A 25,386-nucleotide genomic window follows, 5' to 3' on the forward strand; every position below is an offset into this window, starting at 1 on the left:
ACCTAAGACTGAGGCTCCCATGCCCAGCAGCCGACCTGGGTGATCTTTTTTGCACCTCTTTCTTCGGTCCCCTTCTCCCTGCCTCTACTTCTTTTTTGCACGAACAGGCCCCGGGCCAGGGTAAGGGATGCAAAACAGGGTCTTTTGGCCTGGAACGCACGGGCGCGCGCGCGCGCACACACACACTCACAGGCACAACTCAATCCCCCCACCCCCGCCCCCGCCCGCGCACTGGGCACATGCTCGGGTTCCAGGCACCTTGCCAAGAGCGAGCGAGCACCCTGCGTGGCACACTGGCTGAAGTTCCTGCACGAAGTGGCGGGGGTGGGGTAAGGCGGGAGGGGTGAGCGGCGGTGGACGCCGCCGACCGCTGGCGGTGCGCACAAGTTCAGTGCTCAACTTCCCGCTCTTAACGAGACCTGGGATCCCTTTGGAGAGGCCCTCGGGAGCTGGCGGCGGGGCTGGGAGTGGCGTGGGTAAGCTGGCCGGCGCGGGGCACGGGCGGCGGGGCACGAGGGCGCGACAAGAGGAGGGCGCGAGGGTGCCCGCGGCCGGCCGGGCGCTCGGAGAAGTCAGCGCGAGCAGCTGTGACTTCACCTATTAGCCCCGATGTCTTTCCGAGGAGCCTGGTGGAGTTAAACAGCCCACAATGGGCGCTCTGGGGCGCCTCCTGCCTGACCTCCACTCGGGTTTAATAGTTTCATAGGAACTTCATTAAATCAATTACTTAGTGAGCACATCATCATTTATTTGTAATTAGCAGCGAGGAGCGCGTTCTCTCCTTCAGCCCGCTGCCCGGGTCTCAGCGGGGTTGGCGGAGTTGTGCAAGCACTTTTGTTTGCTCGAGTGTTGACTCCCGGCATTATTCGGCCCTGGTAATCTTTACGTCTTAATCTAGCATTCAGGGGACGAAGGGAAAACAAACAGGGCGCGGGCCGGAGGCCAGGCCCGCGGTCCCAGCCGCCCACAGAACAAGACCCTCGCTCAGCGCGCAGGACGCGTCTCCGCGGCCAGTCTAGGGCGGAGAGGGCGAGGGACACCCTGGGGGCAGAGGGATTGGAGGGGAATGACCCAGGCCAGGAGGACTCTGAGGAAAGTTGGCGAAGGAAGAGGAGATGAAGGAACGAAAAAAGGAAACAAGGAGCAGGAAAGCATGTCTTGCAAAGCGAGCACAAAAGGCAAACGTCCAGGCTCGTGCGTGTGTGCGGGCGGCGTTGTAGGGGGAATGCGTGTGTGCACGTGTGTGTGCGCGCAGGATGTGCGTGAAATCACATTCATTTCATTTGCCCGGGAGCTGGGCGGAGAGAGGGACGCACGAGAAGGAGGTGCCGGCCTGGCGTGCGGGGAGGCAGCTCGTTGGGTGTCCGGGCTGCAAAAGTGCTTTAATTTGGGGACTGCAGCCTCGGGCGCAGCTCCACGGCGGCTCACGAATCACTAGCGAATGGTTAGCGAGGAGAGGGAGTTGCTGAAAGCCGGGCCAGAACCTGCGCGTGCCGAGCGACGCGATTAATGGCTCCGGGAAGAGTCGTGATTCCTCTCGAGTGTAATCATCTTTCCCCACACGCTGCAGCACCGGCCAAATACCATGCGTATCGCAGGAGCCTCGGCTCCCCGGGCCAAAAATGTGGGCGACGCGCGCCCTGCGTCCTCGCCCCGGACCCGATTTCCGCTCTAAGTTGCAGAAGTCAGTCCAGCACTGGAAACGCTCAGCTTCTGCGGGCGATCCCAGCTGAAGAAATGGATGGGGGCCGCGGAGGGCCGGGGGAGGTGAAGGGTCACTGATAATCCGGCTCCAGTTCTCTCAGGAGCAGGCCAGTGTGAACAGCTGTGAGGTTAAGAAAAGGCCCATGGAACATACTCCCCACGAATGGGCGTCCAAAAGAAACAGTGGTCCCAGGGAGTCCTTGAGGTTAGTCTCTTAGGTGGTCCCCGTGTATCTGTGAGTTTTTGAGGAGAGGGTCTTGAATTTCTCCACTGGCCAGGCCTGGTTGATGCTGGTTGATATTTGGAGGCAGTGAATGTGTGACGTGGTTGTTGCTTTGTTGGTGATTTTCTGCTCTGTGGTTTCCATACAGACTGAATCAGTGTTTGGAGTGTTTGTACTCTAGTGGGCCCAAAGGAAGCTTGGTGCATCAGTGGGTGGCTGCATGGTGACAGGGTCTGTCCTGGGGTGGGAGTGGGGAGGAGAGGGTTGAGGTGTGGCCCCAAGGTTTCTCAGTTCACTGGCTGTGGTTGTGCTCCTGGGAGTGGCAGTTTAGCTTGCCAGGAACCTTACATGGGCTCTCCTGAGGCCTCCAGTCAGATGAGCCAATACCCATGACAATGCATTGGGCTCCCAGGAGGGTGTCTTAAGCCTCCAGCTTCCTCAGTCCCCATTCCTCTTTGTTCCCCCTTTCCTCAGATCTCACCATCCTACACTCACTCTGTTCCTCTTTCTGTCTTCCTTTTTGCGAAGTTGACTCACAAATCACTTGGCCATCTACCCCGGGGTCTTATGCATCCTTGTGCCCGCTGGATACAAGGTTGAGAAAGAGGCAGCCCACGGCTCAGATCCTGTTTCCAAATAGGCCCCCTTGAATTGCAGAGATCCCACTAAGATCCCCAGCTGCTGCTGACCCACCCTTATGGTCTGAGAACTTGGGTCAGCTTGAAAAACAAGGAATGGATCCAGAGAAGGACCATCAACCTAGCCGGTCAGCAATCTGGGAGAAGCACCTTTTAAAATATGAAAGCACTTTGCATACTGCCCCCCACCCCCAAAGTGAGCCCATGCTGAAGTAGTTAAAATGGTCAGGCTTCCAGAAGAATTAGGAGCAAAAGCAAATGTGTATGTATAAAACAAAATACGTTTTCTTGAATATATTTCCAAACACTGTAATCACAAGCAAGCACTCCTTAGAGTCTGTTGTACGCGTTTCCGCTGCTGTGTGATGAATTCCCATGCAGGTTAGACGTATACTTGATCAGACAAGTCTACACACACGCACTGTTATAGCATATTTAAATCCAACCTTGCAAATGATCAGGGCCTACACATGCTGGACCTAACCAAATTTAGGACAGCCTTGAAGGAGGCTCCCCCCTCCCTCCCACCTCCAACACTGTTTAATAAAATAGCATCATTTGGAGAAATGAAGGCAAGTCAGGGAAGCATTTTATGAGCTGGTGGGGGATTTGGTGAAGTGGTTGATTTAGAAAATCTGGATGCTGGCTGCAAAGTTTTCTTGGTGACATTCAGATTATGCATCTCTCTCCCTGCTCCAAGTCCTAACAGCTTTTAACCCTTTAACTGGCTCAGATCTCAGACTCTGTTCTGATTCTGCCTTTATTAGGCTGCCAGCACCCCACTTGAAGCCCTCCCTCCATAGTGGGAGCCCTGTGCTGTGCTCCTCGCCTCCTTCCAGTGGGGCTTCCCTTGCAGGATGTGGGGGATCCTTCCAGCCCACTCTCCTTATTTGTCTAGGGTCATTGCCTTTGGGCCCATCAGCTTAAAACTAATAGGCATCATGCTCACATTCTGTCCTCATCTCTACGGAGAGCTCTGATCAGTCTTCTCTTATCACCAGCTGTAGGTTTCAGCCTCTTGACCAGCAGGGAGAAGATGGCCTGGCACTGACACACTGTAGACACAGAGCTGAGCCACAGCCTGTGTGAGGGGACCCGGGAGCTCTTGGCAGCCTGGTTTTGGGTAATGACATGTAAGAGAAACTTAAAGGAGAGCCCAGGGGTGACTTGGAATGGGAGGGATTATGCCAATGTTTGTTTCCTTTTAGGAGCCAGGGCAAAGGTTTGACTGCCGTGGCCATTTCTTAAATAAACTGACCCCAAAGAGCAAGCATTAGAAAAAGCTGTGGCCTAGGTTGAATGACTGTTGTGTTACTGAGAGAAACTTCTGGGTAGGCACTAGCCTCAGCTCGGGCCACCCCTTTTCTGCCTTCAGACCCAATAGCATCGGTGATTCCCAGGTTCTCCTGCTTGTCCCTGTGAGGGGCAAAATCATGCAGTGGTTCTAGGCTAGTGCTTCTCAGGGAGGAAGAACCCCAAAAGACAGAGAGGTGAGTCCAGGAAAACCCCAATCTGGCCAGCACCACCCCTCCCCACCCACACCCCCTGTTATTTATTTTTTATTTTTATTTTTTGTGAGGAAAATCAGCCCTGAGCTAACATCCATGCTAATCCTCCTCTTTTTTTTTTGCTGAGGAAGACCGGCTCTGAGCTAACATCTATTGCCAATCTTCCTCTTTTTTTTCCTGAAAGCCCCAGTAGATAGTTTTATGTCATAGTTGCACATCCTTCTAGTTGCTGTATGTGGGACACGGCCTCAGCATGGCCGGAGAAGCGGTGTGTCGGTGCGCGCCTGGGATCCGAACCCGGGCTGCCGGTAGCGGAGCGTGCGCACTTAACCGCTAAGCCACGGGGCCGGCCCTCCCCGTTATTTCTAACTGTGACTCTCTAGACCCTTTCTATCCACCCCATAAATCAGAGGGCTGGGGTGGTCCAGAGAGAGAGATGTGCCTTGAAAGAACTTAAGTGTCTTTGGCCACTGGCAAGGAGATTGGAGTGTTTGTTTTTCTGAGACTCCTCCAATCCAAATGATGCCTGTTAGGAAGGCAGCAGAGAAATTGCATCAGGAAAAGTATCATTCTTGGTTCCTTAAGTTTCTTTTTGAGATTGAAATGGGGTTTCCCTGGACCGCATGGGTGTCTGGGGAATTGTTGACACAAAACTTCTCATTTCCTTAAGGACAAAGGAAGCCCAGTGTGGGTCTGGGGGAGCAGGTGTGTGGGGGAGCCAGGGGTGCTCCGAGGCCCTGGGTACAGAGCTGTGGGCCCTGTGCTGGGAACACAAGTGGGAGAGGACATGGGAAGTTGCAGATAAGCCTAATGTCCATTACTCACATGCTTTCTCCCCCATTTAAAAAATTCCAGTAAAATATATATGACATAAAACTTACCATTTGAACCTTTTTTCTTTCTTTCTTTCTTTTTTTTTTGTGAGGAAGATTGGCCCTGAGCTAACATCTGTTGCCAGTCTTTCTCTTTTTGCTTCAGGAAGATTGTCCCTGAGCTAATATTCGTGCCAATCTTCCTCCATTTTTGCATGTGGGACGCCGCCACAGCATGGCTTGATGAATGGTGTGTAGGTCTGTGCCTGGGATCTGAACCTGTGAACCCCAGGCCACTGAAGTGGAGTGCACGAACTTAACCACTACAACACTGGGCCAGCCCCTTGAACCATTTTTAAGTATACAGTTTGGTGGCGTTAAGTACATTTACATTGTTATGCAACCATCACCACCATCCATCTCCAGAACTTTTTCATCTTCCCGAACAGACTGTATACCTATTAAACACTAACTCCCCATTCTCCCTCTCTCTAGCTACTGATAACCTCTATTCTACTTTCTGTCTCTATGAATTTGACTACTCTAGGTACCTTGTATAAGTGGAATCATAAAGTATTTGTCTTTCTGTGTCTGGCTTATTTCACCAAGCATAATGTCCTCAAAGTTCATCCATGTTGTAGTATGTATCAGAACTCCATTCCTTTTTATGGCTGAATAATATTCCATTGCATGTATGTATGTGTGTGTGTGTGTATATATATTATATATAATAATATTATCAATAGCAGGCAGTGCCTGAGTCATTAGGGATATATATATATAATATATACACACACACACAGACACACAATATTTTGTTTATCCGTTCATCTGTCAAAGGACATTTGGGTTGTTTCCACATTGCAGCTATTGCAGATAATGCTGCTAGGAACATGGGTGCACTCACACGCTTTTGTATGTACATATGTACTTATATAATATACTTTTTTATGAACCAATGTAAAACACTTTGAACTAAAGAGGAGCTCCAGCCAAGAACTTAGAATATCAGATTTCTCGCTTGGATCTGGCTCTCTGAGGTCAACAAAGTGCAGCTGGAATTCAGGGGAGAGCCAAAGCATTGTTTTCCAGTTCTCTGGTATTCCCATTTGTGTGTGTGTGTGTGTGTGTGTGTGTGTGTGTGTGTGTCCAGCCCTACCCAGTGCTACTGCTTCAGAGGAACTATTAACACATTAATATTATCAATAGCAGGCAGTGCCTGAGTCATTAGGGATTTATGAAAACATCTGAAGCAAGTCGTTTCAAAGCGCTGATTTGTTTTATAGTCAGTATTACATTTTATGACAGGCTCTTTTGCCAGCAAAATGAGTGTATAAGCATCATACACAGCTCAGTAGACGGAAACTGGTGCCCTGTGCTGCCCTGCAAATTTGTGTTGAAGGTCTCTGGGGAAGCTTCTGCAATTTGCAGACAACTCCTGACCCTTTGCTGAAGAGTTGGCCCAGAACTAGATAGGGGTATGCCCACCCTTACAGTTTTAGCTGTAGAAAAATTATAACCCCTTTCCTTTTCTGTCATTTTTCTATGACTTAGAACACGCTAAGAAAGCCAGCATCCAGTGGTCCAAGGCCACACATTTTCCTGGCCAGTTCTGCTTTTCTGTTGTGATTTTTTTTTTCCCTGATTTTCCAGAGTTTCACAGGGCAAATTCTCTAGTTCTGGATAAGTGGTCTCAGCCCTCTTTAGAACAATGGTGCCCAAAGCAAGGGACCAGCAGGTCACTTGGAGGAGATGGATGTGTGCTTCTCAGCTTCCCCGAAACTCTCCTTCTCCATTCAAACATCTGCCACCTCCACCCCACCCCTCTCTCCTACCCCAACATCAACCCCAAAAGAAGACTCCGGTGTGGAGGGTGACGGGGTGGGCCAGGGACACAGTGGTATGGAGGGAAAGAGTACACACCACCTCCCTCCACCCCCACTCCATAGCTGGGATTTGTGTGTTCCCTCCCATGGGCTCCTCTCTGGGATGGGAGATAGCGCTAGAAAATTCCTTCTCAACATTCTCAGGGAGCAGGGTTTGTAATATTTTACAGCAGCTGTTTAACATTTCCCTACCTAGTTATTAAACACGAAAGGGAGTAAATTAAAATGGGAAAGTAAAATGAAATAAAAGCCGTCTTTTCTTTCTGTAAAGAGACAACACCTAATTAAGGAATATTTGAATCCCACAAAAATGCAGACTCTCATGGGTGACATAAAACTTCCTTTTAAATCAGGAACAAAACCCAGAAAATTGAGGACAGCCCCAAGAGGTAGTCCTTTAAAACAAAAAGCTCCTTCCTCTGGAGACTTTTGACTTGTTTCCCCCTTCCTTTTTTCCTCTTCCACAGTCCTGGGGGAGGATTAAACTCAAATGACTCCTTTGAGTTAAAGTTTTTTGGGCCGTGGCCAGCCGTGCCCGAAGGCAGCCGTCACCCGTCCTGCCAGCAGCGGCTCCTCTCCAGCCCAGAGCGCTATTTCCTTCTCCGCCCTCGCCCCATGGGCTTTTCAGTCCTAACTCAAGTTCCGTCACAGCTTCTCTCTTTTGTCCCCTCCCGACTCTTTTTTTTTTTTTTTAACACTTTCTTTAGCTCCCCCATCCTTTCGGGGAGCTTTGTGAAACAACACGCCCGCTGCCCCCTCTTCTATTTCCCTCAACCCCCCAGAGCTTGGAGAGGGGACCTTCTTTCTTTTTCTCCTCGGTTCTTATCTTGTTCTTGATTAAATACCAGGGGCTTTGACCTCCTTCACGGATTCCAGCCTGGGTCCCAAATGCCGTCCCTCCCAGCCTGAGCCCCACCTGCCTCCGCTGTGTCTCCTTCTCACACCAGAGCCCGGCTTTGGCCTCTGCTCGCAGCCATTGTGGATACTGCCCTTTGTTTAGGAACTCTGTCCTGGGGCACCTGCCGGGAATTAAACTCAGAAAGTGTAAGGGTGCTCATCCCCACGGAGGTGGGAGAGGCGGGCTTAGCCCAGGCAGAACTCCTGCTTCTTCCTGCCTTCTGCTGTGGCAGGCTTTCCACGAGGCCAGCACAGGCAGGGACCACTCCCTGGCTAGGACTGAGTGCTTCCCGTAGTGGTTGCTGAGTTCCTTCCCTCTCCTGTAGTTATTCTTACAGGAGAGTATCATTCTTGCTGTTTAGTCCTATCATTGGGGAGGGGGGAGGCTCAAATACAGATTGACATGTCTTGAAATGCCTACAAGTTAAAGAAATTCTTAGTAACACCTCACCCTAAGCTTGCCTCTCTGGGATTATTTTAGGACTTTGGCGGCTTGCAAGTCCTGCAGAATTTTCCCTAACATCACAATGCATGAGATGGAGCCAGAGGTTCCCAGATTCCTGCTTATTAGACTAAACAGTAAAAGGAAATCATTTTTTCCTTTCAAGAAATAAGGACAGGCTATTTTGTTGGCATTTCCTTTGGGGGATGGAGCCTCTGTCCGGCTTTGCCTTTTAAAAGGGTAGACGCAGATGCTGCCAAAGTGTGTAGTAGAAGCAATGTCTGGTCTTCCTGATCTGCTGCCGAGACATTTGTGTGGCTGGCTCTGCCCCGGTCCGGGAACCCAGCCCTCTGAGCTGTGGCCCTACCTTCTCTTTTCTTTTCTGAAACATGTAGGTAGAAAAAGTTTTTAAAAGTTCTTTAATTCCTTTCATCTACATTATAATGCATATGATATTTCTGAGTAAAACCCTGGGTGGTGTTTTTAGAAGAAGGATCATAGTAATAAAAATATCTTACATCTATGTTATATCTGCCTAACACTCTAAGCCTAGCACATGTATGAACTGATTGATTCATGTACCGCTTCTCTAAAGTAGAGTGGGTGGGCTTTACTACTCTCCTTTCAGGTGTAAAGAAACTGACTCAGAAGGTTAAGCTCACACAGCAGTAAGTATAGAACCAAATGAGTTCAGGTCCAGTTTTGTTTGTTTAAACCAAAGCATAATGGACAGAAATAAAAAAATAGAAAGGAAGTGATATTGTAACTTGGTGACCAGATCTCTCACATTTTCGGATATAATAGGATCAGTAGATGACCATGGTTCCATCAGTGCTCTCCTTCAAAAGAGCATCCTTCTTTACACAGATGGGTGAACAGAAAAAAATGGATGTTTGCCCACCCCCATTCCTGAGCAACACTCCAGGCCATGCTGCGTCTTCTTTGATGTACAATATAATCCTGCAACTGAGAGGGCCCTCATCATCTTTTCCATTGAAATTCACCTTATCTCCAAAGTCAGCCCTTCTACCATCCCTGTCTCTAGTCCCGTGTGATCACTCCTTTCTTTGAATACTAGTGACCGGACCTACAGTGTCCTCTGTAGCCATATGCTTTACATAATATAACTCACTTAAATCCACAGCAAGGGTATGAAGCAGATACTTTCATTATCTCTGTGTGACAGATGAGGAAACTGAAGCACAGAGAGATTAAATAGCTAGTTCAAGGTCACACAGCTAGAAATGGCTGAGCGGGGATTTGAACCTCTGTAGCCTGGGCTCCCGAGTCCAAGTTCCTGACCCTTATATGATGCTGCCTTTCAACCCTTATGGCAGTCTTAAGACTGTTGGGCATCTTGCATGCATTATCTCACGACTCAATGAGTGCCCTTCACCACACAGTGCTGTGCCGTCCCCCTCTAGCATGTATTCTATTCTGCCTAATATGTGAAAGCATATTTTATTTTTCCTATGGGGCTCATAAGCTGCTTGAGAGTGAAGACTTTTAATCAGCTTCAAATGTCCGGTAGTGCCTATTGCTTATATAATGTACATACTTGATGCTCACACATATTTTTGGAATCAAGCTAAAACAACTGGAAAATCATTTGTTTCCCAAGTACTCATTGAGTACCAACAATGCAACAAGCACTGTTCGGCCCTGGTGAGCAAGTCAGATAAGATTCCTGCTATTAAGAAACTTAATTTTTGTGGAAACAGGTGATAAGCAGGTAAAATAAGAAAACTATCAAGTAGTACATTTGGAAAATTAAAATAGGATATAAATAGAGAGTGACGGGTTGGAGGTGCTACTTCAGAATGGGTGATCAGAAAGGCTTTCTCTGGGAAAATAAGGTGGGCTATGAATGACTAGAAGGGGTGAGCCATGCAGAGAGTAGAGGAAGGGCATTTCAGGCCAAGGGAATAGCTTGTGCAAAGGCTCTGAGGCAGGAAGGAGATTGGTGCCTAGTTTCTTTGTCAGATTGTAGGATTTCTCAACCTCAGCACTTGTCTTTATCAGCTTGGGCTGCTATAACAAAATACTACATAGACTGGGTGGCTTCAACAACAAACATTTATTTCTCACATTTCTGGAGACTGGGAAGTCCAAGATCAAGGTGCTGGCAGATTTGATGTCTGGTGAAGGCCTCTTCCTGATTTGCAGATGGCTGCCTTTTTACTGTGTCTTCCCATGGCAGAGAGAATCTCTTCTCTTTTTATAAGGACACTGATTCCATCATGGGGGCCCCACCTTCATGACCTCATTTAAACCGAATTACTTACCAAAGGCCCTACCTCCAAATATCATCCCACTGGGGTTTAGGGCTTCAACATATGAATTTTAGGTGCACCCAAATATTTAGTCAATAGCAACCTATTGACATTTGGGGCCAGGTAATTCTTTGTTGTGGGGGGTTTTCCTGTGCCTTGTCGGATGTCTAGCAGCATTCCCCCCATCCCTCCAGCCTCTACACGTTATATGCCAGTAATGACCTACTCCCCTCTGAGCCGTGAGAATCAAAACTGTCTCCAGACATTGCCAAATGTCACCCCCCCGCCTTGAGAACCACTGAGTTAGAGGACAAGATAGGTGGCTTGGGTAGCTAGAGCACAGTGAATGAAACGGAGTATGGTTCAAGAGGCGGCTGGAGAGGTGTAGACTGGACTCAGATCATGTAAGGAGTTTAGATCTCATTGGAGGTGCAGTGAAAGCCATTGGAGGCGTTTAAGCTGGGGCATGAAATGATGTAATTTACTTTTTGGTGTGGGGGAGTGTCTAGCTGTTGTGTGGGGGTGAGAGGGGAGCAGGGGGTCCTGGGAGCAAGCTATTGCTGTGGTCCAGGTGATAGGGGAATGGAGATGAAGAAAAGTAGACAGATCTGGGGGCTGTTTCAGATGACTAGTTGACAGCTCTTGCTGAATCAACAGTGAGAGGTGAGGGAGCGAAGGATCAAGGAAGTGACAAGTGATTTGAGTCTGGCAACTGACTGGGTAGCAGTGACGTTAGAAAGGCCTTGGCTGGTTTGGGACAGAAAGTCATTTATGTGGATGTGCCAGGTAGACAGGAGGATATAAAATTCTGGAGACCCAGGGAAAGGTAGGTGTTAGAGATGTGGGTTTGGAAATTTCGGGCATATTGATCTTTATTGGTATTTAAAACCACATGACTGAATAAGAACACCTAGGAGTATTGTATGAGCGGACAAGAGAAGGAAGCCCAGAATAGAGTCCTGGAGACATTTTGGCAGGTAGAGGAGGAACCAGAGAAAGATCCAGAAGGAGCTCTCTGTGGGGAAGGAAAGGATGATGTCACGGAAGTCAAAAGTATCAGGAAGGCTGAGTGGTCGCTTGATTGGGTGACATAGAGCTCGGCAATGACTTTTACATGAACAGTCTCTGTGGACAGGTAAGAGTGGAAGGCTGATTGGGTGGTTGAGGTGAGGAAGGAGAGAGACGGGCCTAGTAACCTTTCAAGAGGAGGCTGGGAAGGGAATAGGTATGGGGCAGTAGAGGTGGGGGACCAGGGTCACAAGAGGTTTTTCAAGATAGGAGATGGTGGAGCCTGTTTGTGTGCAGTCCAGTGGGGGCTGAGGGAGACAGATTGTGAAAGTTGATGGTGTCGGAGCCAGAGGGAATGCTGCAGGAAGAATGTCCCAGGGGGCGGGGGTGTCCAGACCCCAAGTCATGGGGCTCAGTTGGGTTTTTAAAAAAATTTTTTTATTGTGGTAAAATATATATATAGCATTTGCCATTTTAGCTATTTAAATGTATAATTCGGTGGCATTAATTACATTCACAGTGTTGTACAACCAGATTGTACTATCTATTTCCAAAACTTTCATCACGACAAACTGAAACTCTAACAATTAAGCAATAATTCCCTATTCTTCCTTCCCCCCAGAGAGGAGTTTCTGTGAAGAGCAGGACACTTCATCCCCAATAACAGGAGGGAAGGCACAGAATATGGCTAGAGGTATGCGTGGGCTGGTATTTTTGTCAATGGGAAGATAAGGGGGCTTCTATTCAATTGCTCAAATTTTCTCATTGAAGCTTGAGAGTGAGGAAAGGAATAAGAGTGTAGTAGGAGGAGACAGGAGAAAGTGTGAAATAGTCATTTGGAGAATAGAAAAGTGAGAAAACTAGGGAAGTGTGTTAGGATTGATGGCCAGTGTCAAATGTCCACTTGCTATTTGTGCACTTGAAATTAAAGTGACACCAGCCAGCAACGTTGAGTTTTTTTTAAATTCTTTTTTTTATTGTGGTAAAATATATGTAACATAAAATTTACCACTTTAACCATTTTCAAGTTTATAGTCCGATGGCATTAAGTCCATTCACATTGTTGTGCAGCCATCACCACCATCCTTCTCCAGAACTTTTTCATGGTCCCAATTGAAACTCTGCATCCGTTAAACGGTAACTCCCCAAGCCCCCTTCCCCCAGCCCCTGGCAACCACAGGTGGAGTGTTTTTCCCCAGCAATGTTCAGGGGCAGACGTGGAGTGGGTGGACAGTTGAGTTACACAGGCTTGGCAAGGGAGAGGGGAGCAAGGGAATTAAAGGTGTTTATGAGGTAGGGGTTACAATGGTGAACCATGTCACTTGGGCTGGATAAGCTGGCAGGGTGGGGGCAGCCTGAAGAGGTGACCGATGGTGTCTTTGAAGTCCAAAAGATGGTGCTATCTTCTTTCTTTCCTTTCTCATGATGCCGTAGATGGTAGGAGTCAAGTTTATTTCAAATTTATTAATTAATATGGTTCCCTATTGCTCTTGACATCCCTGAAGAATGTTCTACAGAAGAGCCCGAAATGGGCCACTTGAGTCACCCAGCATTACCTCCTCCCCCTGCATGCCACAGGTCCCTAGGATGCATGCACCCAATTAGGTATGAGAGGAGGCATGTGGTGTTTATTTTGGGAAAGAGGTACATTTTCTATGAATAGCATAGCTATGTGAACAGACAGGCTGACAGATGATTCCACTTCATCTGATCACACAATATGGGCATCCACACTGTGTGAAAACCCCCAAAGCGTCAGGAACCTGCAAACGTCCTCTTTGCTTTCTGCATCTCAGCCTTGCTTTTCCCTTCAAAACTGAAGCAGAGGTGGAAAGGCCTTTTGTCAAAGGGTATAGGCTTTCTACTCTGAAATTTCGTCTAGGCTCGCCTCTCTGATGCTTTCCACATCGCTGAGCTATTTTCTGCATTATTGATGATATCATCTCTTCTTCACAATACCCTGATCAGCCTTTCTGGGAATTGTGTTTTCTGATTTTGTCTATATTTTTTTGGCCTATGAATTCTCTTCCTGAAAGATGCACTAGCACTGTATGTAAGGCTACACCTTAGAAGGGAGTGTTGGTCTGGGCCGTCTCCCTCAGCACGGACACCCTTGGGGAGGAGGCAGAAAGCCACAGGGAGTGGGTTTTTCCACATTGGAAGAAGCTGAGGCAGGGCACATCTTGTATGGTAACAGTAGGTTAACCGATTGATAGATAAGCCTAATCTCTCACAGAGTTATGTTTCCAGTAATACTTTACAAGACATAGGAGTGCATCGGAATGGCAGCTTCTTCAATGGTTGTAACTAGAGTGGCCCCTTGTGCTACCTCAAATTGTGTATCAGCAATGCAGAACTTTCTGGATGATGGCAATGTTCTGTACTTTGCCATCCAATATGGTAGCCACTAGAGTCCTGCACCTGTTGAACTCTTGGAATGTGGCTAGTGCAACTGAGGCACTGACGTTTTAATTTTATTTAACTTGAATTTAAATGGCCACATGTGGCTAGTAGCTGCCATATTGGACTACTGGTTGGCTTGTAGGTACCAACATACTCATGAGTTACAAGCTTTTCAATTAAGATAACATAATTTTAATTAGATTTTCTCAGTATCTAAATGATTATGATTTTCTTTGGTTGTAAGTACATTAGCAGGAACCTGAATAACCAGGGCTATCCAGGTGAGGGGTTTATATTTCTCCCATAACAGGAGGGGCAGTGGTAGGCAGTGGAAGACAGGACTGGTGGGTCGCAGAGGCCTTGGGGAGCTCTTTTGGCTTCTGCCATCCTTAAGGTGTGGTTTTCATCCTCAAGGTTGTGAGAAGGCTGCTATACTTTTCAGAATCAGCTTCTGGGTGCTAGGCAGGAAGAAAGGAGACGGAAAAAGAGCAAAGGGCAAACAAAAAGCTTTCCAAAGGCAAAATGGTACAACTCCTGTGGCAGAGCAGTTGGCAAGATAGAGCACAAGGATGTGTATTATTACCCTTCAACCCAACGAAACCACCTCTAGGAATCTGTCCCAAATGGTTTCAGGCATAGATACAAGGTGACTCATGCATAAGATTAATCACTTCAGCATTATTGATGATTAAAAAACTGGACATACCCCAAGCGTTCATCAATGAGGGACTGTTTGGGTAATCTATAATACAGCCACACAGTCAACTACTATGCAGTAAAAGAGAAATGAGGAGGCACTACATGTCCAGCTATGGAGTGAGCTCCAAGGTTCAAGAATATGAAATAAGAAAAGAACAAGGAGAATAGCATAGATATAGATATATTGATTATATCCTTTTGTGTAAAAAAGGAATGAAAGAAATACACATACACACACGGTTGCTTATATTTGCAAGAGAAACAAACCAAAAAAAGAAAACATTGATGTCTGAAGGAGGCGAGAACAAGCTGGAGGAGACAGGGATGGAGGGGCACAACTGTGACTGCACCTTATTTCATGCTTTTAACTTTCAAATCATGCAAATATTTTCATATTCGAAAATAAAATAAAAAGCTGTTTAAGAAAAGAAGCCTCCCTGAGACATTGTCTCTTTCAGTTCCTTGGCTAGAATTGGGTCACGTGGCCACACCCAGCTGCCAGAGTGTGTGGGAGGTGAGTATTCTACTGGGCAGGTGACCCCTCCAAACCCATTGGTGATTTGGTGAAAGAGGAAGCAGGAGAGGGGATGAGACCTTGGGCAGCAACGTGCAGGGTGTGCCATCCCCACTCCATGTGCCCGGAATGTCGCCTGGACTGGGGGTGTCTGTGACGGCTGCAAGTGTAGAGGGCCAGCCCTGGCTGAACATCTACCTCGAGCAGCTGTGCTCGTGGCCACACTTGGACTTTCTGCCTCATTTCTTACTTACCAGCCAGATTGGGAGGGGCTGCTTTCATCACTTCTTTCTGTGCAGCAGGAAACCGAATGTAAGGAGATTGAGTAACTTGCCCAAGGCAGTGAACGGCATAGGACAGACGAGAACCCTCGGTCTGCTGCTGCAGCCCCAAGTCCAGGCCACACGGCACTGCCTGCTGGCCGCCACCAGCTGAATAATTCACTGTGACACCACGCTTTCTCTTGTAAAAAGTGATCGGAACAGTATCACATTCACAAGTATTTAGCAATTTCACTGTTAGATATACACCCACAAGAATTGAAAGCAGGGACTCGATCGGATATTTGCACACTCATCTTCCTAGCAGCATTGTTGACAATAGCCAAAAGGTGGAAACAACCCAAGTGTCCATTGATGGAGGAATGGACAAACAAAATGTGGTGTATACAGACAATGGAAAATTACTCAGCCATCAAAAGGAATGAAATTCTGACACATGCAACAATGTGGGTTAATTTTGAGAACATTATGCTAAGTGAAATAAGTCAGTCACAAAAGGACAAATACTGTATGATTCCACTTATGTTAGGTACCTAGAGTAGCCAAATTCGTAGAGACAGAAAGTAGAATAGAGGTTATCAGGGCCTGGAGGAGGGAGTTAGTGTTTAATGGGTGCAGAGTTTCAGTTGGGGAGAAGATGAAATAGTTCTGGAAATGGATGGTGGTGATGATTGCACAGCATTGTGAATGTACTTAATGCCACAGAACTGTACATTTTAAAATGGTTAAAATGGTAAAATTTATGTTATGTATATTTTACCACAAGTTTTAAAAAGTGTTGTTTGAGTAGAATAATGTCTATAACAGGATAAAAAATACCCCCCCGCCCCGCGCCCCCTGCCCAAGGACATTTGGCGATGTCTGGAAACATTTTTTTTTCACTTAAAATAAAAAAAATTTTAGTAGACTTTATTTTTTAGAAAAGTTTTAGGTTCACAGCAAAGTTGAGGGGAAAGTAGAGGGTTCTCATATTACCTCCTGCCCCCACACACGCACAGCCTCCCCTACTATCAGCATCCTGCACCAGAGTGGTACATTAGTTATAATCAATGGACCAACACTGACACATCATCATCACCCAAAGTTCACAGTTTACACTAGGGTTCACTCTTGGTGTTGTACAGTCTATGGATTTGGACAATTGTGTAATGACATGTAACCACCATTATGATGTCATTCAGAATAGTTTCAGTGCTCTAGAAATCCTCTGTGCCGCATCTTTTCATCCCTCCCTCCCCACTAACCCCTGATGACCACTGCTTTTTTCAAGTCTTCTGGTGACAGTTTTCTTTGTCACAACTCGGGGTGGGGATGCTACTGGCATCTCATGGGTAGAGGCAGGGATGCTGCTAAACATCCTGTAATGCACAGAACAGACCTTCCCAACAAAGAATCATCCAGTTCAAAATGTCAATAGTGCCCAGGTTGAGAAATTCTGACATGTAGGCTAAGTAGGAATTTCTTTAACCAATAACTGTAGGGTACATAGTAGACACTCAATAAATGTGAATTAAATAAGTGAATAAACATTTATAAGAGAAATGTTTGAATAATCCAGAGAGAACTACTCCTGAGTTTATATAACACACAGAAGACTAAAGGGAAACTATGCTATTCACTCTTGTATCTGCTCAGTTTGGTGGGGTGGGCAGGTGAGCAGAGGGCATTTGGACAACAGAATGGCATTTTCTTTAATTCCTGGGCATGGGAATCACAGGTACTGTGTGCAATAGAGTTTGTGTGGATATGTTTGGTGGTCCATCAGCATTAGGTATGAATTCTGTGTCAGTTGTGAAACTTCTTGGTCTGTACTGCTTTCTCTGTAAGACAGAGGAGTACAGGCTAAGCATTTACTGCAGAAGCAGCACATTTTGGTACTTTTCTCCTTTGTTTTATGAAGTATCCTAGAGATTCAGAAATGAAGAAAGACGAGGGGTGAGAAGCTCCTAAACATCACTTGAAAGGGCATTTTTTGTCCTTGGAGAGTTTTTAATACAGTATATTGAAGACCTGTCAGGGAGATAACAGAAACGAGAGACTTTTGATATTTAGTTTGAAACAAAGCATAGAGACGCGAGATTAAAATATAATGAAGGGAGGAATTTCAAAAGAGAAACTGGGCCACATTTCCTGGTTTTTACTCACATATCAAACGAAGCCCAACTCAGATAGCTGCTGCCAGTCTGCTGTTCCGCCGTACCAGGGGACGGTGGACGTTACCGCCACGAGTCCTTCAGAGGCTTCCGGGTACCTTTTGCTGTGTTCAGTCCCATACTCAGGGGAACTTAACCTCACTCAGACGTAGTCAAGGATATTTTCTGTATCCTGAAGTTGGTCTGTGTGCTTGGTATTCCACACTTTCTTTGACAATGTTGAGTCCTGCTCAGACTCATCTACACATGTGATGTGGATGTAGCTGCAGGACAAGAGCAGAGCGAATAGCTCGAGGCCATGCCAGGAAGAGTGAGGTTCCATCTGATCACAAGGAACTCACAGTTCAGCAAGGGAGACCTGGTATGCGGGTGAACTGTGTGAACCACACGAAAACATGCTGACTTTTCTCACAGAGTATTTGCAAAGTGCTCTGGGAACACTGAAGGTGGGGCAACTCTGCGTGGGACATCAGAGAAAGCTTCAGGGAGGAGGGGACTTTCAGGCTGGGTCTTAAAGATGAATAAGAATGGAAACAGGGAAGAGTACAGGGAAACATTCTAGGCAGAAGGAGCACATATGGACATCCGAGGGGTTGTAAATTGGACTCTTGTATTCAAGCACAGGATAGACGTTCAGTGGGGATGGGGTTGGGGAGCTAGCGGCAGATGCTGAGGCAGGGGAAATAAGCTGGAGCTTGACGTGAAGGGCGCTCATAGGTTAAAATGCAAAGCTAGTGGTCAGGGATGCACAATTGCACAACTGCAGGGGGCGCCATTCTTCTCATAGCCTAAGTGAATGGTGCGCTGGGTTGTGGCAAGCACAGCCTGTGTGGCTGTACCCATTGGCTCAGCTAATGGTCGTTGAGTGATTACTTCTAGAAAGCATACTGAGAGCTCTGTGTATTTTATCTTAATTCTCACAACTACCCCATGAGGTAAGTTCTATTTCCATGCTCATTTTACAGACGAGGAAACTGAGGCACACAAAGGTAAGCTTGTGCGCTACAAAGTGGTGGAACTGGGATTTTAATCCAGGCAGCTTGCCTCCAAGGCCAAGACAGAGTGCTTCCCAACTCTTGTCGCATATGGCACACACAGGAAGTGACGTTTTATGACACAGTAGGGTAAATTATAAAGCTACTCACAATCTGAAGGGCGCTGGCCTAGGGACTCTTGTGTCCCAGGCTGCACCCTGGCCTCCCCGATGGCTGAGGGAGTGCTCAGGGTCTTGGCAGACGTGTGACCTATTTCTGCGGTGGATGTCATCTCTAGAGAATATGCTTTGAGGTCGCTTTTCCAACCAAATTCTGGTTCTATTACGATTAAGCTCTCAAATGGGATGTAGGAAAAAATCCCATTTGCTTCAGGGTTCTATCTAGTTGGCTCTCGGTCTGTAGTTTTATAGCTCAAGGGGCAAAATAGTGGAAAAAGCATGGGCTCTGGAGATGGACGAATCAGGTCTTTGTCTTGTAACGCTGGACAAGGTATTTGCTACCTCTGAGCCTCAGTTTCTTTATTGATACAAAGGCTATGATAAACGGGCACTTCATTGATTTGTTGTGTTAAATGCAGTAGTTTCTGTAAAGCAGCTGGCACCGCCTTCAGTAAATGCTAGCCTCTTTCTCACCTTCCTCTTCTCCTTCTATTCTCGATGTTTCTGATTGCGAACCACGCAATACCATGCTGGAGAGCATTGGTTTGGGGAGAGTGGGCAATAGCCGTCTATCAGCAAAACCACTTGTCTATGTTGGTGGGGACATTGCTAGTGACACCACTGTTTCTTTAGAACTGCGCTCTTATGAAAGAACTGAGTTTTGTTGGCAGTTTATAGATGTCAAAACTGTCCATGAGGGGCTGCCCGGTGGCATAGCAGTTAAGTTCTCATGCTCTGCTTCTGGCGGCCCAGGGGTCGCAGGTTTGGATCCCAGGCATGGACCGACGCATGGCTTATCATGCCATGCTGTGGCGGCGTCTCATATAAAGTAGAGGAAGATGGGCACGGATGTTAGCCCAGGGCCAATCTTCCTCAGCAAAAAGAGGAGGATTGGCAACAGACGTTAGCTCAGGGCTAATCTTCCTCACCAAAAAAAAACTGTCCATGGAAACAAACAAGGAAAACTGTTCTCTAACAATTTCCACTTTTTCCACACTTGTTTTCATGTGGTCATCTTCATCATTTAATTTTTTAAATACTTGCATTTATTTTATTGTGATAAAAAACATAATCTGAAATTTACCATCGTAACCATTTTTAAATGTACGTTTCACTGGTGTTAAGTATATTCACATTGTTGTGAAGCAGATCTTCAGAATTTTTTATCTTGCAGATCTGAAACTCTGTACCCATTGAACAGCAACTCTCTTTTCCCTCCTTCTCCTAAACCCTAGCAACCACCTTCCTCATTTAAATTTTCAGAAGAGGATTTAGTTTCCTAATAAGATAAGCATTCTGCCCACTAGTCTAGCAAGTTGCTTTTGAAATTATGACCAGGTTAAATACTTCTGTGTTAGAGGCTGATCAGAATTACTTTGTCAATTTTAAAAAATTAATATTCAGAAGAGATGAAGATCAGTGATACTACTTGAAGACACACATATCTCACATAACACCCAAATCTTTTTTATGCCTTAATAGTTGATTTATCTCATGGTTATCCAGTGGTCTGAAAGTACCCTAGGTTTTACAAGTTCCCTAAAAGGTGCGCTACGGACTTTGATATACAGATCGGGCAAAGTATGAGGAAACAACTAGTTCATGGTGAAAGAGTAGGAGTTAGGAGGGAAATGCAAGCATCTGGACTGTCTTCTGCTGTTGAGAAAAACAGTGATACCCCCTCGCCAGCACACCACGGAGAGATGGGGGCCTCCCAAACCCACCTGTGAAGTCCTCGGGGAATGGAAACAACACAGCATCTCTGGTTGGATCATGCTAATCAGTAAAAGATAGGACTACTCGGAGTGAGCAGAAAGAAGAATGCCAGGGAGTGACAGCCAAGGGGTGTTTTTCAGATTCTGCAAAATCAAGTTTGTTTAGTTCATGATTGTCTGTATGGTTCTGGCCAATGCATAGAATATCAGTGATGGAAGGCCCCTTTTCCCAAATGAATTGCACCAGGAGATAGAAATCAGCCCACAACAAATGAGTCTCCAGGAAGAGGCCTTGTGATCTGGTTGTGGTAGTCTTGGTCTCTGCCTTATTTGGGCATTGTCAGGCAGCAAGTCGTTTTTTTAATTTTCTCATATGTGTTGTGTGTGTGTGTGTGTGGTGAGGTGTGTGCTGATTTCCTATCTCCCAACTGTCTTGTTTCCTCCCCCAGAGGGGGAGTTCTGAGTTGCTCTGCTGGCTGTAACAACGTTCTGGTCTTAGTAACACATTTCTGAGCCTAGAAGATAAGAATCTGCTTTCCTTGGTCATCCATGCCTCTGTTTCTTGGGTCAGAAGCAGCGTTTGTCTTTCTGCTGGTGGGCTCTTATTCATGCCGACTGGTGAGATTTTTCTGGATCCCACTCCCTGACAGTAGCCTTTGGCTTCGTTCCCAAGAAAGCCTTCTTCTTCCCTCTGCCAGCTCCCTCATCTCCCGGGTGTCTGCTGCATTCCTCATCACGCTCCTACCCACCTCTCTCCTACCCGACCCTTCCTCTTCACCTCGAGTCTAATCTACGAAACTTTCGTTTCCTCATTTTGGTTCCCCTGTTCGTGGCATAAATTCGGGACCTGGGCAGACACTTAAAAGTTTTTCAGTGACCACAAGTCACCCTTCCTTTGCTTGGTACTTTCTGTGCCCACCCAAGGGACAATTAATAATAAATTAGGGAAACATGTTTCAATAGTTCTCTTGCTGTAAGTTCTCAGAGATGGCTCTCAGGGAGGCATAAGGAAGCGGTAGCCCTCAGAATTCTTCTGTCCTGCATCTTCAAACAGTTTGGCATTGACTGGTGTCTATGAATAGTCAAGGGGGTTAGAACTAATGGAAGGGGGAAGGCTTAAAGGAAATCTGGAGGCTCTAGGTTCAGTAGATTCTTAGTGACCCTGGGTTCAGTGCAAGACTCAAATACTCTCAGGGTATGCAGCTGCCAGAGCAAGTGAGGAATGTCAGTGGCGGACAATGAGAAGCTGGAGACAAGGGGCCCTGGAAAGAGAGCCAGTGTTGAGTGTTTGCTGGGATACTATGGGATCGAGAGGACCATGAAGCACATCCGTTTTCATATTTTTTTGTCATTAAGAAAAACACATGGGCTTCAACTAAGACATGCCACGGGAAGTGAGACGCTTCTTTAGTGATGAACTTCATACGAAGAACCAAATCAACACTTATGCCCCGACTACAAGGGAAGACCAGGAGAGGCCAAGATAGTCAGCCACGGCTGCGGAGATGGGGGAAACTGTGGACAGCTTGGCACAGCCCTACAGTGGTGTGGCCGGCAGGAGGAGGCCACGGGAGAAAGCCATCCGTGAAGCAAGTGGAATTGTTCCCAAGTTTTCCACTGTCACCCTTTTGCATAATCAGATTCATGTTTCTCTCCTTGTCATATTCTCTCCAGCTTATTATTAGTTATTAGTCATGGGTAATTCATGTTTTCATTTGGTCAATGTTGATTATAAAGTGCCACATCTGTGACCTCCCTGGCTGACTTCCTGAGTTAGATAGCAGGTGTAAACAAACTATTCTCTCCTGTTCTACTGGCTTGAGGAGGGATGTCTGGTGGGTTCTGACAGGTGAACTTAAGATGTCCAAAAGGAACAGAATATCATCAGCAGGTGCACTGCATAAGTGGAGATTATGGTAATCGCTGTTGCAGGGGAATATGATTGTGTGCACTTGATGTAGCGTGCGATACTTTATCTGTATAGTGCTTGTTAATAATATCCAGTCCAGTAGGTTCTGCGGAATGAAACATCCCAAACACCATGACTGAGGATCCATGCATATTGCTGCCCTGTAGTATATAGGAATGACATGGGAGCATGTTCTTAATGGTGTTCCACGTTAGGTAGGAGAGTGTTTGCGGAGGTCTGATTCAGAACACAAAGTCCAGTGAGGTCCTGACATCTTCGAGCCCTAGATGGCTCTCCAACTCACTTCATGGCACAGGTTCTGATGGAGATGGTGGTGGGGGTCTTGGTGAGAAAGTGTGTTTTGAAGCAGTAAGGGTCCAGCTTCCTTTGATTCCACGCTGTTTTAGGAGCCAGGTTAGTTAGCTCAAGGTGTTACCTGTCTGCATGTGTGGACAAACACCAAGTTCATTATCTTCTATTTAAAATGCACTGTTATGATTAATACCTATCTGTAACTCAGTGCTTATTGTATACCAGGCTTTACAGACACATGAGCTAAGTGTCTCATTCATTCCTGAAACAGCCCCATTAGATAGGAAGCCTATTATTATCCCCATTTTACAAATGAGGAGAGAGTGTCTTAGAGGTTGCATGACTTGGTCAGAGAGTAAGTGGAAGAGCCAGGACTTGAACCCAGTTCTGTCTGGTTCCAAAACCCATACTCCAAACTGCACGCGAGACTGCCTCTCACTTCACATCTTTGGGTTTGAGTGATTTATTTTCCTCATGTCCAACATGGTCTCAAAACAACCATCTCCTTATACCTCTCACTCCTGCTCCCTAAACACCAGCCCGGCTCCTCTTCTGCTCAGAATTAATGATGGTGGATGACTGGGAGGACATCCGGGTGGCCTCCCACAGTGAACTCCCCAGTCCAAACCAAATGGTGAGATCAAGCCCATAGGGGGTGTCATTTCGTCACCCCTCCAAAAGTGATTCAGTTGTTTCTGCTTGTCACACTCTCCTGTTTGCTCACTAAGCCCGTATTAGTCATCGGGATATGTCAGTAAGTGAATGGATTTACTGTGTTCCGACAGCTGCTGAGCTCCAAGCACATGCTTCACACATGGCAGCAACAGGAGCTGGGCCCAGCAGACAACCGGGGTTCCCGCAATTACGTCCAGGCCCCGAGACCGGAGAGAGGATGCTGGGGGAGAAAGCTTCGTTCCGATATTCGGAAGCGATCTGGCTCCTTTCAGCCCCCATCCCAGCAAAGTGATGAGGACGTTTGTGTGCGGTGAGGAGACAGCCCAATAAAAAATTTCCTCTTTGAGGTGTGGCTCTTCCCCACTCAGAACAGAGCCCATCTGTCCAACAGTGTCTGAAATAACACCGGACGGCCAGCGAAGGAGTGTCCATTGTCACATGCACATTTGGACCGCAGGTAGTCCACATGGGCCCCTGTAATTCAAGTCAAAACAGCCTCTTCGGTGACAGGGAGGTGGGGAGTGAAAGTGCTGGTTGTGATTCCAACAACCAGGAGGACTGTTTTTCTAAGAATTTCTGCCAGTGGCCATTGAATTCTCTTTGTGCAGCACCTACGGGAGATCTCGAAATTTAGGCAGCTATCAAATTCCAAATTAAACACCTAGGAGCTGCCGGCATGCTGGGGAGGCAGCCTGGTCATACAGACCTGTGTTTGGGAAAGAGCAGAATTTGATTGTATTTGATGCCTCTTTGTGGAAACCTTCCTGACAGGCTTTCTCAAGATCACGAATTAGATGTTGAGGTTTAAAGCTGACAGGCCAATGGAACTCAGAAAATAGTCTGCTTTGAACCTCTGGCCTCGGAATTTTCTAGAATGGGCTATTATGATCCAGTCACGTGGGGATTTTCTTACTGTTTTTACACACAGTGGGGCCTTTAGCTTACATCTAGCTTTTTGTGAGCACCAGTCAGATTGCAGCAAACAGTTTCTCCTTTCCCCTAAATATTCACTTGAACATCAGTGAGGGGAAGAATCAAGATGGTGTCACCCAGGACTGAGTTTTAAAGAGTCAGTCTCTGAATAAAAGGCACTACAATTAGCACAATGCCTGGCACATGCTCAATGTTTAATAACCATCCCTCCTTTAAGGACCTAGCGATTTGAGTGTGTGAGACCAAGTGGTTTCAGCTCACCAGATTCGTAGCTCTCTCTAGGGTAGGCCCGACTTGGAGACAGGTGGCAATCTTGGCAATGGGATTTCATGGGCACCAAAATGTCCATCTGGCCCCAAAGGTGGTCTTTACCAGGTTGGCTTGGTGCCTGACATCCCCAGCAGGAAGGTTACCTGTTAACACAGAAACGAGTTACTGGGAGGAGCAGCACAACAAACACATCGGTGTGAGCACAGAGGCTGGCTGTTGTCGGCACAGAGTCCCAGAGGTCCGGGCATGCATGTTTGCAAAAGGCCGGGAGATCTGCCGCCGGAAGACCTTGTTCAGGCAGCAGAAGCCAGGCAGCCTGGCATGGCAGGGAAGGCTCAGACACCCAGGGCTGGTGGATTGTTTAGGGCCAGCACATCTGTTCCTGGGTCAGTGGCTGCAACAGGGGTAATGTCCCGACTCATGTCCGAATTCCCGTGTGGCTTCATACCTCTGCATGATTCCCACTCACTCCATGACCTCTTCGGAGTCTCCGTCTCCCGTTCACCTTCTTTCTATCTTGTCCGGAAGGCACTCCATGCACGTGTCTCTACTTCCTAGCTTCCTCCCACTTCTTTGGGTATTAATGTCTATATTTCTCACCACCTGGGTCTTTACTAGAAAATCTAAATGGCTTGATTCATGCTTATTCTAGATGGCAAGTGGCTTCAGCCTAAATATGCTAAATGGGTTTTAGAGAATAAAACAAGGATTCTGGAGAACTCCAGTCTTTGTTCTTTCCCCACTGATGAGCATACTCTCTGTCACAGTGACCATTGACAGTGATGGGCATACAGGTGATGGAGGCACCAGCTCCCACTGTTGAGGAGTTTGTTGAGTGCTAGGGATGCAAATGTAGAAGCCAGTGGATGTGATGGGTGCTGTAATGAAGGTCGTACAGGGACCAGTAGGGGCACGAAGGAGCAAATGGCGGTGGGTGGGTCAGGGAAGGCCTCAAAGAGGAGGTGACACACATCTCAC

The 25,386-nt window shown here is 46.9% G+C and overlaps 1 long non-coding RNA gene across 2 annotated transcripts in view; it reads left to right on the forward strand.

Annotated features, from left to right (window-relative positions):
- Positions 1 to 336: 336 nt before the first annotated feature.
- Positions 337 to 25,386, forward strand: part of LOC147916056 (uncharacterized) — a 111,071-nt gene continuing 86,021 nt past the window's right edge. Inside the window, exon 1 of one of the 2 annotated variants that reach the window (XR_015553376.1) lies at positions 337 to 476. This is a non-coding gene — a long non-coding RNA (uncharacterized LOC147916056). Of the gene's footprint in view, positions 477 to 11,009; positions 12,086 to 25,386 lie in introns of those variants that run through there. The other variant, XR_015553377.1, reaches the window with a different exon arrangement.

Source organism: Ceratotherium simum, chromosome 10 (assembly GCF_057802395.1).
Source record: "Ceratotherium simum simum isolate JZ-2026a chromosome 10, ASM5780239v1, whole genome shotgun sequence".
NCBI lineage: Eukaryota > Metazoa > Chordata > Mammalia > Perissodactyla > Rhinocerotidae > Ceratotherium > Ceratotherium simum.